Genomic DNA, 14,787 nt, shown 5'->3' with positions numbered 1-14,787 from the left:
AGAGTACGATCTGGAGCTACCTGGTCCTTCTGACCGAGCCAGCACTCCCCCATCCGATCATTTTTGTCTGTATCAGGAAGCGTTCCGTGCCGGACTCTGGCTTCCACTTCCTTCTTTTGTCGTTGCCCTCTTCTGCTTCTTAGACATCTCCCTGGCTTCTGTGGCCCCGAATTCTTTTAAGTTTTTGATAGGATTTGTCTCCCTTTGCCACGTAGTCGAGGTCCAACCGTCCCTCTCCCTGTTCAGGCACTTCTATACTTTCAAGCGCCATCCTTCGGCGAAGGACTGGTGGTACTTCTCCCCCCAGTTTGGTAAGAAGGGGTTGCTGAATGGTGCCTCTTCTTCAATCCATAATTGGAAGAGAAAATACCTCTTCGTCCACTGCCCGACCCTGAGGCTGGGCCTGCCCCCCTGGGGCTCTCTGAGGGATTCTGTTCGTCGGGCCCCTAGTCTGGGGGAGGATGACCTCCAGGCTGCCCGGAAGCTTCTTGCCTATTCCGCTCCTTCCCTTCCCAATCTTCTGAGGTAGCAATTTCTTTTCAACATCGGCCTGAGCCCCCAGGATCCTGCGAGTATTTATCTTTTCCTTTATCTTCTCTTTTCATGCCTTTCTTCTTTTTCTTTCCCTTTTTATCTCTTCTTCCTTCTCTCTCTTTTTCCCCTCTATTTCTTTCTTCCTTTCTTTCTTTTTTTTTTTTTTTTTGACTCTTGATTGATTGGTTCGCTTCTTTTCCTTCTTTCTCTTTTCTTTTCTTCTCTTTTCTTTTTTTTTTTTTTTTTTTTTTAAGGGATGGACGCCGAAGCAGTGCAGATGCTTGCCAGGGGCCTCAGGGCTCACAAGAGAAAGGGCGTCGCAACCTCCGGATCGGTGAAGAGGGCCAGGGCAGAGGAGTCGAGCTTGGCCGCGCCTGCCCAGGAAGCCCCAGTGATTAACATTTCCTAGGATGCCGAGGCGACGGCTCCCCGGGCCTCCTCGAGGAGTCCGCCGGCCGGGGCCCCTGTTTTGGGGGTCCACCCCACGGAGGCGCCCGTGGCCGAGAGGGGGAAGAAGAGGAAATCGGTGGCCCGCAGGGTGAGTAGCCGCCGAACTGCTACTGACGAGTCCCTCTGCTCCGAAGAGGGATCGGAGAATCCCTTCAACGACAGGGATTTGATCAGGCGGTTGATCGACGGCTGCCTTCTGCCCGACGTCGTCGAGAGGATCGACCGCGCCGATCCTGAACAGCGAGCATGGGACTCTTTGGGGTCCTTCCTTGAGGTAAGCAAATCTTTATTCACTTGGTTACTCGGCCTTTGTTCTGATTCCCTAGCCGCCCTTGCAGATTGGGCACCAACTCCTCGCCAATATCGAGGCGGTGAACCGTGCGAGGAGGGACATCCTCCAGGTGGAGGAGCGTTGCCAGGCTGAGGTTGCTCGCCTCCAAGCGAAGACGGCCGAAGTAGCCGCCCTCCAAGAGGCCCTGGAAAGAGAGAGACAGGCCCGGGAGGAGGAGAGGCAGACCTTGGAGGAGTCGGCGAGAAGGGCGGAGGCCGAGGTCGCCAACTTGGCTGAGCAGATTTCGGTCTTGGTCTCGGAGGCCAGAGTCCTTGCGGTAGAGGAATTCAAGGCTTTCACGAAGATGAGGGACCTGAACGTCCAATTCGGCCAGGAGGCATTCATCAAGGGGTTTGAGCTCTGCCAAGAGAAGGTGGCCAAAAAATTTTTGGAGCTCAACCACAGCTTCCTAGGCGAGGAGTCCGAAGATGAGGCCGGTCCCTCGCCAGCCGCTACTACTGTTGCAGCTCCCTTGCCGCGGACGTCGAGTTCTCCAACCCCCACCCCCGAGGTTTGAGACCTCCGACCATGTATTTTTACTTCATCGCAATTTCCTTTTCCTTCTTGTTTTCAAAAATCACCCGATCAATAAAGTTGAATTTCTTGTCGTGGGCGGCTTCTCCCTCTTTCCCTTCTTCCCTCTGCTTGTCTTCCTGCAATGAGTCGTGTTTTAACGCTTTCGCCTTCCGATAGCAGCGTTCTGTGGAAGCACTTCCCCTTCCCTTGGGGATCCCGCTGAAATCGATGATCCAGCGACTGAAGAAGGAGGTCCTTCACTTGACAAAGAAGTCGAAGAAGATGGAAGGCGAGCTCCGCAGATTGAGAGAAAGTCATTCTGAAGCCACTGCGGAAGCCACCCACTTTCGGAATCTCCACGTGAAGGGGATCATGGAGTATAGCCGGTGGAAGGCAGATTTCGCGAAGGAGCTTGAGGAATGCAAGAAGAGCGCCAGCGATCGGATTTGGGCTCAGGCCGCCAGGATTAGTGCCCTCAAAGTGGAACTGTCAGCCGCGAAGGGGAAGATTGGCCAGCTGGAAGGAAGTTCGTCCTGGCTCTTGGCTCGGGTTGACGGCGACCAAGAGTGGTCGAAGAAGGTCTCCGACCTTCAGCGGCAGCTTCAGGATGTCGAGGTGAGCCACGACGTGCATCGGGCCAGCTGGCGCAGACAAGTGGAGGAATATAAAGGGAGACTCAGGGCGGCGACCGATGAAGTCGCCCGTCTCCAGAGGCAGCTGGCCAGCAGGGCCCAGCTTACTTCCGCCCGAGATTCTGATGAGCTCCAGTCCCTAAGAGGAACCGTTGAAGGGATTTCTGTCGCTCTTGGGGATAAGACAGCCGAGCTGCAACAACTGAAGATTCAACTGGCATACGAGCAGCGGGCCGTCGCAGACGCGGAGGCGAAATCCGAGGTGTTGAGGAAGAGGCATCGAGAGGCGGAGGCCGAGAGCCAGCGACTTCATCGAGCGCTCCAGGATGCGCTGCAGAAAAGGGAAGAGCTAGAAGAAGAAATTGAGAATCTAAGGCAGTCCTAGTTGAGAGGTGGAGCAGACAACTCTAGGTCGGAAGGAGCAGAGCCTCCTTAGAGCTCTTTTCGTCCTTCTATCTTTTCATGTATTTATTTTCCTTTTTGTCGTTTTGCTTTTCTTTCCTTGGCCTTCTGGGCTTTGTAGCGTGTATTACGAAAATGGAACGAAAAGGGTGTTTTGTGTTACCTCGTCTATGTGTTGTGTTAAATTATCGTCCGTCGAACATTTCTTATTGTTCGATTTGTCTGATGTAGATGTCATTGGAGAGGCGCCCAGTCGTCGATGCGTTAGCTCGCCTTCCTCGTCGTAAGTGGCCGCGAGCTCGAGCTTGGCGGTCCGAACTCCACATTACTTCAGAGATGTCGCTGTCTTCCTGACCTGTGTCGGGAGTCTTCTTAGAAGTCAGGGGTGTTTGGTAGGAACTCCCGTCTCCGTTGGGACGAAGTCTTTTAGGTCTTTGGGGTGGTTCGTCCTTCATCCATTCCCATCGCGGTTCATCACCCTTTCTTTTTAATTTTTCTCCTCTTTTTCAAGTGAGGACCCTTCCTTCGCTTTCGCGGGGTTGCATAGGACCACGGAGGTGACGCTAGGGGCCTTTTTCCCTTCATCCGATCTTGTTGGGCGGCCGGGTTTCGTTACCGTCAGGGCAAGGTTTTCCTCCCATTCCCGCGAGGGCATGTAAGGGTTATTGCCAGGGCGGGCGGAGTCTTCCTTGCTGCAGAAGTCGCGGACGGAGCCCGGCTCCGGTAGGAGTCTGGGTGGAGTCTTCCTGGGCATCGTGGACGAAGTCCGGCTCCCATAGGAGTCCGGGTGGGGTCTTCCTGGGCGTCGTGGATGGAGCCCGGCTCCCGTAGGAGTCTGGGTGGAGTCTTTCTGGGCATCGTGGATGGAGTCCGGCTCCCGTAGGAGTCCGGGTGGAGTCTTCCTGGGTGTCGTGGATGGAGCCCGGGTCCGGGTGGAGTCTTTCTGGGCCTCGTGGATGGAGCCCGGCTCCCGTAGGAGTCTGGGTGGAGTCTTCCTGGGCGTCGTGGACGGAGCCCGGCTCCCGTAGGAGTCTGGGCCTTCTACTTTGCTCAGGCCAGGGTGAGGTTCTCCTCCCACTCCCGACTTGGCTGTGGGGGCGCATTAGGGCGCTGTAAGGCCTCTCCCCCCATCCGGTCTAAAAGAATCAGGCCTTCGACTTTGCTCATGTCAGGATGAGGTTCTCCTCCTGTTCCTGACATGGCCGTGGGGGCACATTAGGGTGTTGTGAGGCCTCTCCCCCCATCCGATCTAAAAGAACCGGGCCTTCGACTTTGCTCATGTCAGGATGAGGTTCTCCTCCTGTTGGAACCATATCTAGGGTTTCAGGATTAGATCTTGAAACTTTTTCAAGATCATACAGCGGAAGACTAAAATAAATCAAAATTTATTTTTAAAATTAGAAAATCCCTAGATCTAAGATCCTATTACATGATTATTACATAGCATTAAATCAAAAATTAAAATATATATATAAATATAGTATGAACTACATGTTGATCATATCAACATGTTTCTATACTAGCTACATCTAATGTATGTATTAAACAATAGATCAGATCTATTACCTTGCAAGTTAGATGTTCTAACCTTGTTGATCTGGGCTTGAGGATGATGTTGCAAGCCGCACACACGTCCAGCCTCTAGGAGTCATCCACACGAGCCCACGAATCTCGATCAGAAGTCCTGCTTCAGGAAATCAGCACAGTATGCTAGTACTGCGCTGATCCTTCTTTGATGGTTGATCAGGTACCTCCTTCTTCTTGATTTGGACTCTTCCAAAGATGGAAAGTAGAAGGAGGAGTTTCAGATCTGAGACAATCTCAGGAAACTCAAGATGGAGGGAGGAAAGATATGAAAACAAAAACCCAAGAAGAAGACCCTCTTCTTCTTCACGTTTTTCTCTCTAGACATCCAAACTTGCGTCTTTTATATCTCCACGATCCAAAGGTATTTCTCTCTGATTTTTGGATGCCATAAAGGTCTCTCAAATTTCTAATTTGTTCTAAAATTTCACAAAGAAACTCATCTTATATAGAGATATATGATAAAGTTCTTATATAGGTCAAACACCTAGTCAAGGCTTATCCAAACATGGCAAGTTAAGGGATGCCCAACTCTTGAGCACCTCCTTCATATTTTCATGCATGGATCATCAGAAAAGGGTGCACAATGTATACCCTAAAAGCTACAAAAATTCCAAAAAAAAAATTTGGATAAATTCGGTGCAAAATTGAAAGAGTTTTGGATTTGTAAAACTCTATCTCATAGAATTTGAAATCCAAACTTATTCCTTTTAGATTTGATCCAAACCACCTTCCATGTAAGAAAGAAGAGAGGAGACCTTTTGTGAACGTGGGAGAAATCTGGGAGAGGGCTTTTGTCGCACAAAATACGTGGTGATTGGTGTTGAATAAGAGAGAGGGCGTGGAGAAGGATTATGTGGCGCAAGGTGGAATCCTAGTCTTACTAGGATTCTGTCTTATGACTTATTTTTAATTTGATTTCCCAAACCAAATCAAATAAAAATTAGATCAACCCAATTAAAATAGGTATTAATCCAATTAAGAACCTAATTTTATCAGATTAAATTAGATTTAAATTTTATTTAATTTTCTAATCAAATTAGAAATTAGATTGACCTAAGTCCTAGTTGAACTAGGACTAGTTTTTCCTTGCACTTGGCTTATCCAATAAACCAATTGGACTTGATCCAATCAAGCTCAAAATAAATCTAATTAAATTATATTTAATTAGACTTAATCTCAGCCCATTGGCTTAATCAAATTAAGCCAATTAGCAATCGAATTGCTAATCGATCCTCCTGCAACACTTGCACTGGGTTAAATGTCAATCGTATTGATCATTTAACCCTAGAATGATTCTTAATCGTTGATCAACCATCTGATCGGATCATGAACTCTAATGTGTGTGACCTCATAGGTCCGAACCTAAGCCGGTAGCATAGGAACAAATTTATATACCAATCGAAGTGACCATCTAGCAATGGTACCCGACGATCGAATAGGTCGAATATGTAGAACAACATCCTTAGAACCCATGCGGATATAGTTTTCATATAATTCATCTCCTTGACCAAAATGATCATAGGACACCCCAGAGCTCAACTGTCAACTCTGATCAGGTTGTCCACATTGTATTTCAAAATATCAAATCCATTTGATGGATTACCCTGGCCAAGGTTTTGCTAAATTGAAATACAGCGACTCATTCTTCTCCAACTCTTGGAGTGGTCAATCCCATCTCGATCATACTCTGACTTCGCAAGTACTTGACTGTGCCCAGAAGCCTTCCGTCCCTGAATTAGAAATTCAGTTAGTCCAGTACCAAAGCACAGTGAGTTGCTTGCAAGTCACTGAGGCGATCTCAGGTCTAAGGGATACTTATACCTATATCCCATCAGAGATATTCTCGACAGTAGAATACTCTGGAGTTGGTCACGTTCAATGATGATGTACCCTTACATCTCACCTGTATGCCATACCAGTGTCTCCACACTCCTTGGTTAAGAGGACAACCAACCCATATGACCTACAGCGACCTATGCTCGATAGAAGCTGTCGTCCTTATTAACAGCCTATCATTTGGTCGTGAACAGTTTTAAGGACTAATCGATAAATCCTCTCTTTATCGAACCTAAATAGTCCTAAGGACATCATCATAACAACGGAGTTCATTAGAAGATGAAAGCTTATGATGAAGATGCCAAATATATTTTATTTATTAACAAATCAATTACAATACTTGGTTGCTCAACCGTTAACAGCTTGACGATTGGCTTTTTGGGACACATTTCCCAACACCTCCTGTTCCTGACATGGCTGTGGGGGCACATTAGGGCGTTGTAAGGCCTCTCCCCCCATCCGGTCTAAAAGAACCGGGCCTTCGACTTTGCTCATGTCAGGACAACGTTCTCCTCCTGTTCCTGACATGGCTGTGGGGGCACATTAGGGCGTTGTATGGCCTCTCCCCCCATCCGGTCTAAAAGAACTGGGCCTTCGACTTTGCTCATGTCAGGACGAGGTTCTCCTCCTGTTCCTGATATGGCTGTGGGAGCACATTATGGCATTGTAGGGCCTCTCCCCCCATCCGGTCTAAAAGAATCGGGCCTTCAACTTTGCTCATGTCAGGATGAGGTTCTCCTCCTGTTCCTGACATGGCTGTGGGGGCACATTAGAGTGTTGTAAGGCCTCTCCCCCCATCCGATTTCGAGATAGTCAAACTTTCATGTTAGATATGTTAGGATAGGGTTCTCCCCCAGTTCCTAACATACCTTTGTTTCAGGCGTTTGGAGGAGTCATATCCAGTTGTGACAAATGGTTAAGTAGAAAGAAATTTAGATTCAAGGTGAAATCGTAAGTGATACATTTACAGATTTTCCGAGTTCCATGGTTGCGGGAGGCTTGCTCCTTCTTGAGGCCCTCCGATGATGAAGTCGATGGTCCCGATGGGGGGCCGGTCTCCGGGTTGCTCCTCTCTTCTTGGCGGTTCAGGCTGCGGAAGGGCCCTTGGCCGATCTCCTCTACCCTCAGGTCTGCGTCGGATGAACCTATCGAGTCGACCTCACCGAATGAGCTCCTCGATCTCATCCCGGAGCTGGATGCATTCCTCTGTGTCATGGCCGTGGTTGCGGTGGTAGAGGCAGAACTTGTTGGGGTTGCACTTCCCGGGGTGTGTGCGCATCCTCTCCGGCCTAGGGAGCTGCTCCCTGACCTCCATCAGTACCTGGGCCTTCGAGGCATTGAGAGGGGTGTAGTTGCGAAATCTCCCTGGTGGGGAACCCCGTCGAACCCCACGATCTGGACTTCTCTGCCTGCGCACCCGGGGTGGAGTATGGGCGCGCTTGTGCCCAGGAGGAGATCGAGAACGCGGCCGGGCTTCCCTCGGCCTTTTTTCAATTACGGGCTTACTCGAGCCTCCCGCTTGCTGCTCCCTCACTGTCTCTTCATCCTTCATTTTGAAGGCTTCTTCCGCTCGGGCGTATCCTTCTGCCCGAGCTAGCAAATCAGTAAAATTCCTGGGGTACTTCTTCTCCAGGGAGAACAAAAGGTCATTCTTCTGAAGGCCACCCTTCAGGGCGGCCATTGCGACTGATTGGTCCAAGTTTCGGACCTCCAATGCCGCGACGTTGAAATGGTTGATGTAGGCCCGAATGGACTCCCCTTCCCTCTGCTTGATGTTGATGAGGGACTCCGAATCCTTCCGAGGGCGTCGGTTGCTGACAAAATGGGCCACGAATTGGTGGCTCATTTGATCGAAGGAAATGATGGTACCCGGTTCCAAAGTCGAGTACCAGTTCCTCGCCGCTCCCTTCAAGGTGGACAGGAAGGCCCGGCATAGGATGGCATCAGGAGCACCGTGGAGCAGCATCATCATCCGGAAGGCCTCCAGATGATCAACCGGGTCCGTAGTCCCGTCGTAGCTCTCGAACTGGGGAAGCTTGAAGTTTGGCGGGATCGGTTCCTGCATGATCATTTGAGAGAAGGGAGGGTCAGTACAAATATCCTCACCATAAGCGGGGGGTGCATGGCGGAGTTCTTCGATCCGCCGGTTCATCTCCTGGAGCCTCCGGTCCAGGAAGTCTTCCCGGCTTCGAGTCTCAAGGGTCCTCTGGTAGAATGGGGGTAGGGATCTTCCAGGGGTGGAGTCGTGGTCCAATTGAGGGCTCTCCACCCTCGGGTTCGCTTTCCCAGGAAGGATGGGGCAGCTGGCCCAGGTGGCGCGCCCTGTCGCAGGATCCTGGTGTTCCGGGGACACCCTTTCCAGGCGTGCTGATGCCTGCGGCTGCTGCTGCTGCATAGCCTGCAAGGCTTCTGTGAGGCCTTTGACCTGCTGCGCCAGCAGGTCAAACTGCTCCGCACCGACCGTCGCCGCCGGAGGAGGAGGAGGAGGTTGAGAAACAGGAGGAGAGGCCAGAGCCTGAGATCTGACCGCGGAGGTCGTGGACCGTCGCGTGGATGCCTTGCGGGGAGGCATCGAGTAAGGATCCCGAGGGAGAGACAGGGAGTGGGTGCCGGAGGAAACGATCGGAGGTGGCTCCGTTGAGCGCTCCTTCAAGAATAAGGGTACTGCGAAGACACAGCCCCTTCCTCTAGCGCTAATCCTGTTGGTGCAAAAATTCGCTTGCGCCGGAGAAGCTGGAGTTGAGGGAGTCACGATCGCCGTCGGGACCTGCAAAGGAAGTCTAAACCGGAGGTGGGGTTGCTCCGGCAAGACCCTCCGACGCTCAAGTCAGTTCTCTGCCTCAACAAGAATGGAGTGCTCGAACGGAGAATTTAGCAGAGTTTTGAGATGAAAAAATGAGAGCTTATAGAATAACGTATCTGGGGCCCCCTTTTTATAGGCGGAGGGGGCAGTAGCCTGATAGCGACATCTGTAACCGTCTGGCAGTGGGCTGCCCAGGGTCAGGCGGAGTTTGCTGCAAAGAGTAGTGGAGTGGACCCGTGGCTATCACTGGGGTGTGCCACGTGGAGCCTACCGCGGGGAGTGGAGCGGCGTCTGTTGTCACGACTTGCTAGTGGATGGGAGAATCGCGCGGCATCCATCGTAGGAAGTGGAGCAGGATCGTGGCCTTTATTGTGGCCTGCCAGGGAGTAGTGGAGCTGCGCAGGATCCGTCATAGGAAGTGGAGCAGTGCTGTGACCGTTACTGCGGCCTGTCAGGGAGTGATGGAGCTGCGCGGGATCTGTCCTAAGAAGTGGAGCAGGATCGTGGCCGTTATCGTGGCCTGCTTGGGAGTGCAGATCCGTCGGTTGAAGTTCGGCAGCGGTCGGAGCTGATGACGGAGCCCGGCCCCCGTGGGAGTCCGGGCGGAGTCCCCCTTGAGGTCGGAGTCGTGGGCGGAGTCCGGCTCCCGCGGGAGTCCAGGCGGAGTCCTCTTGGAGCTGACATCGCGTGCGGAGCCCGGCTCCCGTAGGAGTCCGGGCGGAATCCCCTGCAATCAAAGTCAGGGGCGAAGTCCGACTCCCGTAGGAGCCCGGACAGATCCTACCGGCAGTCGAAGTTGGTGACGGAGCCCGGCTCCCGTAGGAGCCCGGGCGGGGTTGTCTTATAGTCGATGTCGGCGACGGAGCTCGGCTCCCGTAGGAGTCCGGGCGGAGTTGTCCTGTAGTCGATGTCGGCGACGGAGCCCGGCTCCCGTAGGAGCTCGGGCGGGGTTGTCCTGTAGTCGATGTCGGTGACGGAGCCCGGCTCCCGTAGGAGTCCGGGCGGAGTTGTCCTGTAGTCGATGTCGGTGACGGAGCCTGGCTCCCGTAGGAGTTCGGGCAGAGTTGTCCTGTAGTCGATGTCGGCGACGGAGCCCGACTCCCGTAGGAGTCCGGGCGGAGTTGTCCTGTAGTCGATGTCGGCGACGGAGCCCGGCTCCCGTAGGAGTCCGGGCGGAGTTGTCCTGTAGTCGATGTCGGCGACGGAGCCCGGCTCCCATAGGAGTCCGGGCGGAGTTGTCCTGTAGTCGATGTCGGCGACGGAGCCTGGCTCCCGTAGGAGTCCGGGTGGAGTTATCCTGTAGTCGATGTCGGCGATGGAGCCCGGCTCCCGTAGGAGTCTGGGCGGAGTTGTCCTGCAGTCGATGTCGGCGACGGAGCCCGGCTCCCGTAGGAGTCCGGGCGGAGTTATCCTGCAGTCGATGTCGGCGACGGAGCCCGGCTCCCGTAGGAGTCCGGGCGGAGTTGTCCTGCAGTCGATGTCGGCGACGGAGCCCGGCTCCCGTAGGAGTCCGGGCGGAGTTGTCCTGCAGTCGATGTCGGCGACGGAGCCCAGCTCCCGTAGGAGTCCGGGCGGAGTTGTCCTATAGTCGATGTCGGCAACGGAGCCCGGCTCCCGTAGGAGTCCGGGCGGAGTTGTCCTGTAGTCGATGTCGGCGACGGAGCCCGGCTCCCGTAGGAGTCCGGGCGGAGTTGTCCTGTAGTCGATGTCGGCGACGGAGTCCGGCTCCCGTAGGAGTCCGGGCGGAGTTGTCCTGTAGTCGATGTCGGCGACGGAGCCCGGCTCCCATAGGAGTCCGGGCGGAGTTGTCCTGTAGTCGAGAACTTCGGCTGAGGGTATTTTATACCCAACATAGTCTAAGTGGGAGTTGTTGAAAATTATGTCCTAAAGTCAGTCATCTAGGTTGTAGATGAGTGTGCTCCATCTATATATATGAATTATAAAATGATAAATGTTATCTGGTAGATTCATCAAAAGGAATACATCTTTTAAAATAGAACTCATATGTTATGATGAAGTCCTTAGAACTACTATCAAAATGATAAAGGAGGATTTATCATGTGGTTCTTAAATTCTGCTCGCAACCAATTGATACAATTGTTACAAGGATGATAATTGTATCGAGTGTAGATCGTTGTTTGCCATATTGGTTGGTTGTCTTCTTAACCAAGACATGTGGTGACACGGGAATGGCATACTGATGATTTGTAGGAGTATATTTTACTGAGCATGACCACTTTCTGAGTACTCTACTGTCAAAGGTTGCTCTGATAGGATATGAGTATAAGTGTCCCTCTGATTTAAGACCGCCTCGATGACTTGCAAACAACTCACTGTACTTTGGTGTCAGACTATCCAAATTTTTAATTCGATGATAGAAGGTTATTAGGTACAATCAAGTACTTATGAAGTCTGAGTGTGAGTTAAGATAGAATTGACCGCTCTAAGTAAAATTAAAGATGATGCATCACTGTGTTTCAATTTAGCAAAATTTTGACCAAAATAGCACTACTGAGGAGTCACAGGATTTTTGAGGTTGAGATACAATGTGGATCACTCATCCTGGGTTGATAGTTTAACCCAAAGTCATCCTTGAGCATCGAGTGACAAAGGGATAAATTATACGGTAACTATATCCACATGGGTTTTAGAGTATTGCTAGGCATACATTCGACCTATTCGGATATCAGATCCTATTGTTAGATGGTTACATCGATTAGTATAAAAATTATTCTTGTGCTACCGACTTAGGTTTGAACCTATGGGGTCGCACACTTAGAAGTACTTGTTTGATCAAATGGCTGATCGATGATTATGAATTATTGAAAGATTTAATTATCAATTTAATTAATGATTAATCCTATATAAAAATTGTAATAAATAATTTACTAATGATTGATAAATTAAAAAAATAATTAATTAATAATATGATTCTTAATTGGCTTAATTTGATTAAACAATGGAAATTGGATTAGATCTAATTGAATTGGATTCAATTAGATTGGTTTTGGATTGATTGAATGCATCCCTATTGAATAATAGAGTTTGTTCCAATTGATCTCAGGGATACATGAATATGAAATTATTTTATATAGATTTTGATTGGATCAAATCCTATTGGATAATAGACTTGATTGGATCAAGCCCTATTATCAAATAGCTTCCCTGATATCCATCAAGAATTAATCTCTAGATCAATGGAGTTTTAATCTAATTAATTATAAATTCGATTGGAGCCTAATAATTGGGTTAGGATCCAATTAGTTAGTTTGTTATAACTAATTCTTAAGTTAGTTAGAATTGGATCCAAGAATTAGTTAGAATTTGATCAAGATTTTGAATCCTATTTGGAATAGGACTAAATCCAAACCAAGCCACCCCATATAATAATTAATTCCTCACACCTTACTCTTATTAACATGAGATATCCTTGCCCCAAGTTGTGCACCCCCTCTCTTCCTTCTGTGAGAAAAAAGGAGGCATCCCTCCCTTCTCCATGTTGCCCAAAATAAGGAGGGGGCGTCCAAGAGTTGGACGCCCCAACATCCACACGCCATCTCTCCTCTTCCCCTCCTTTCTTGAAAGGATTTTGTGAGAGTTTCTTGCTAATTTTTGGACATCAAAAAAAAAATTCTCTACTAGTTATACAGCAGAGAATTAGAGAAAAAAAAAATTCTTCCCAAGGAGAGAAAGGTCAAGAAGAAGATGAATTTTCTTTCTTGCGCACGGCTTTGAAGAAAAAGAAGTTCTTCTTCTAAATTTTTTCTTTTATTTTTCTCTTAGATAAAATTAGATTTGATCTAATTTTTAATATTAAAATTTAAAGAAGAAATATCAAAAAAATTTGGTTGGATGTTTGGGGCTTCTTGGAGTTCTAGATCAAGGAAGAAAATGGATCTTCTTTCTTGTGCGTAGTCTTAAAGAAGAAGGAGTTCTTCTTTTAAATTTTTTTTATTCTTTTTTAAGATAAAAATTAGATTAGATCTAATTTTTAACATAAAAATTTAGAGGAGAAATATCAAAAAAATTAGATTGGGTGTTTGGGGCTTTCTAGAGTTTCAGATTAAGAAGAAAAAGAGAGAAGAATGATTCTTCTCTTAGATCTCTCTTTTAAATTTTTCTAGAGCTTTGGATTCCATATGATTTTCAATATGAGAAATCAGATTAGATCTAATTTTCATCATGAAAAATCAGAGAAAAAAAGTTCTTCTTAAGGGTGTGAAAGGAAGAGAAAAAGCTTCTCTCTTATGCGTGGAAAAATTGAGAAAAAAAAATTCTTCTCTTGATCTCTATTGTAGAGATCATATGCATGGATCTAGGAAGAAAAGGAGAGAATCTCCTTATTCTTCATCTCCATCATGTTTCTCTCAGATCAGCCAAAGGATAGTATCTTTTCAAGCTAGCACTCCTGGGGAGATCGATCAACATGAAAATTTCGTGTGGATACCCGTAGAGGCCGGACGTGTGTGCGGCTGTCAAGCATCATGAAGAACTATTTACTACAGATTTTGGATGTGGTGATCTGCTACCCGCACTCAGGTATAAGGTTTTGATCTTAATTAATATTTAGATGTAATCTAAATATAAATTAGATATGTTATATATTTGTTGAATTTTAGATTTCAGATGTGCATACATGCATATTAGTTTATGTCATAGATCTTGTATGATGATTTAGATTTGATCTATGTATGCATTATAGATTAAATTATTTAATCTATGTATATTTTGCTGTAAAATTTTAAAAATACATGCACATCACCCACCACGTTTGCCTTCACTAGTGCTTTTGTATTCACCATTTTTTATTGAAAAATTTTAGAAAGCCCTTCCTCTAGCACCAATCTGTTGCTGTAAGGCTCTAGAGATGAGATCAGCAATGAACTGAGTTGGAGAGCTGAGAGTTGCGTCGATGTGAACTGCTAGCAAAACTTACAAAAGAAGTCCCAAAACCATGGAGTGCCCTCCGATTTAGGATCCTCTAATACTTAAATCAACTGAGGCCTTGAGAACAAGTAGTATAAATGGAGAAGTAGAAAGTAAGAAATGAGAGTTTGTGAGTGGAGAGAAATAGAATGAACTCTAAGTAGAGAGAACTCTAGTTTCTTAATGAGAATTTTAGCAGAATTTATCTCTATGAGTTCAGACTTAGCTTAGACTTATCTCTCGGAGAGCACATTGTCCCCCTTTTTATAGAGGAAGCTTACTTAAGCTTTGAAAAAAATTTGTTAAGCCGTTAGAGATCTTTTAAACTATTAGACCATTGGAGATCTGTTAGATCATTGGATTGTTGTAATAGAATGGTCAACTGTGCAGAGATTGTGGGGTGGTTATCCACATGATAAATAAGTTAGAATATTACTAAAAGACAGTTACAGCTGAGCTAGATGACAGCTATCAGATAACCATTCATACTTTTGATGGTACGTTGGTGAAAACTCGATGTGAAATAACTGATATTGGTAAATATCTGAACTGGATGCCATGCCTTGAGTGTTAGTAATCAGGTCGGTCAGAAACTAACGTAAACTGATGGAGATCAGAATCAAACTGAGGTAAGTGTCCCACTCATTAGCAGTTCTGGACTAAGCGGATTTAGCAAATAATACTGGAGAGATAGATCGACCTTGCGTCGATATGACCTAAGAGGACTTTGAGGACTTTTATCTCAGATAACAATCTGCTTTCACATGACA

Source organism: Elaeis guineensis, chromosome 10, assembly GCF_000442705.2.
Source record: "Elaeis guineensis isolate ETL-2024a chromosome 10, EG11, whole genome shotgun sequence".
Lineage (NCBI taxonomy): Eukaryota > Viridiplantae > Streptophyta > Magnoliopsida > Arecales > Arecaceae > Elaeis > Elaeis guineensis.
This window is presented reverse-complemented; position numbering follows the sequence as displayed.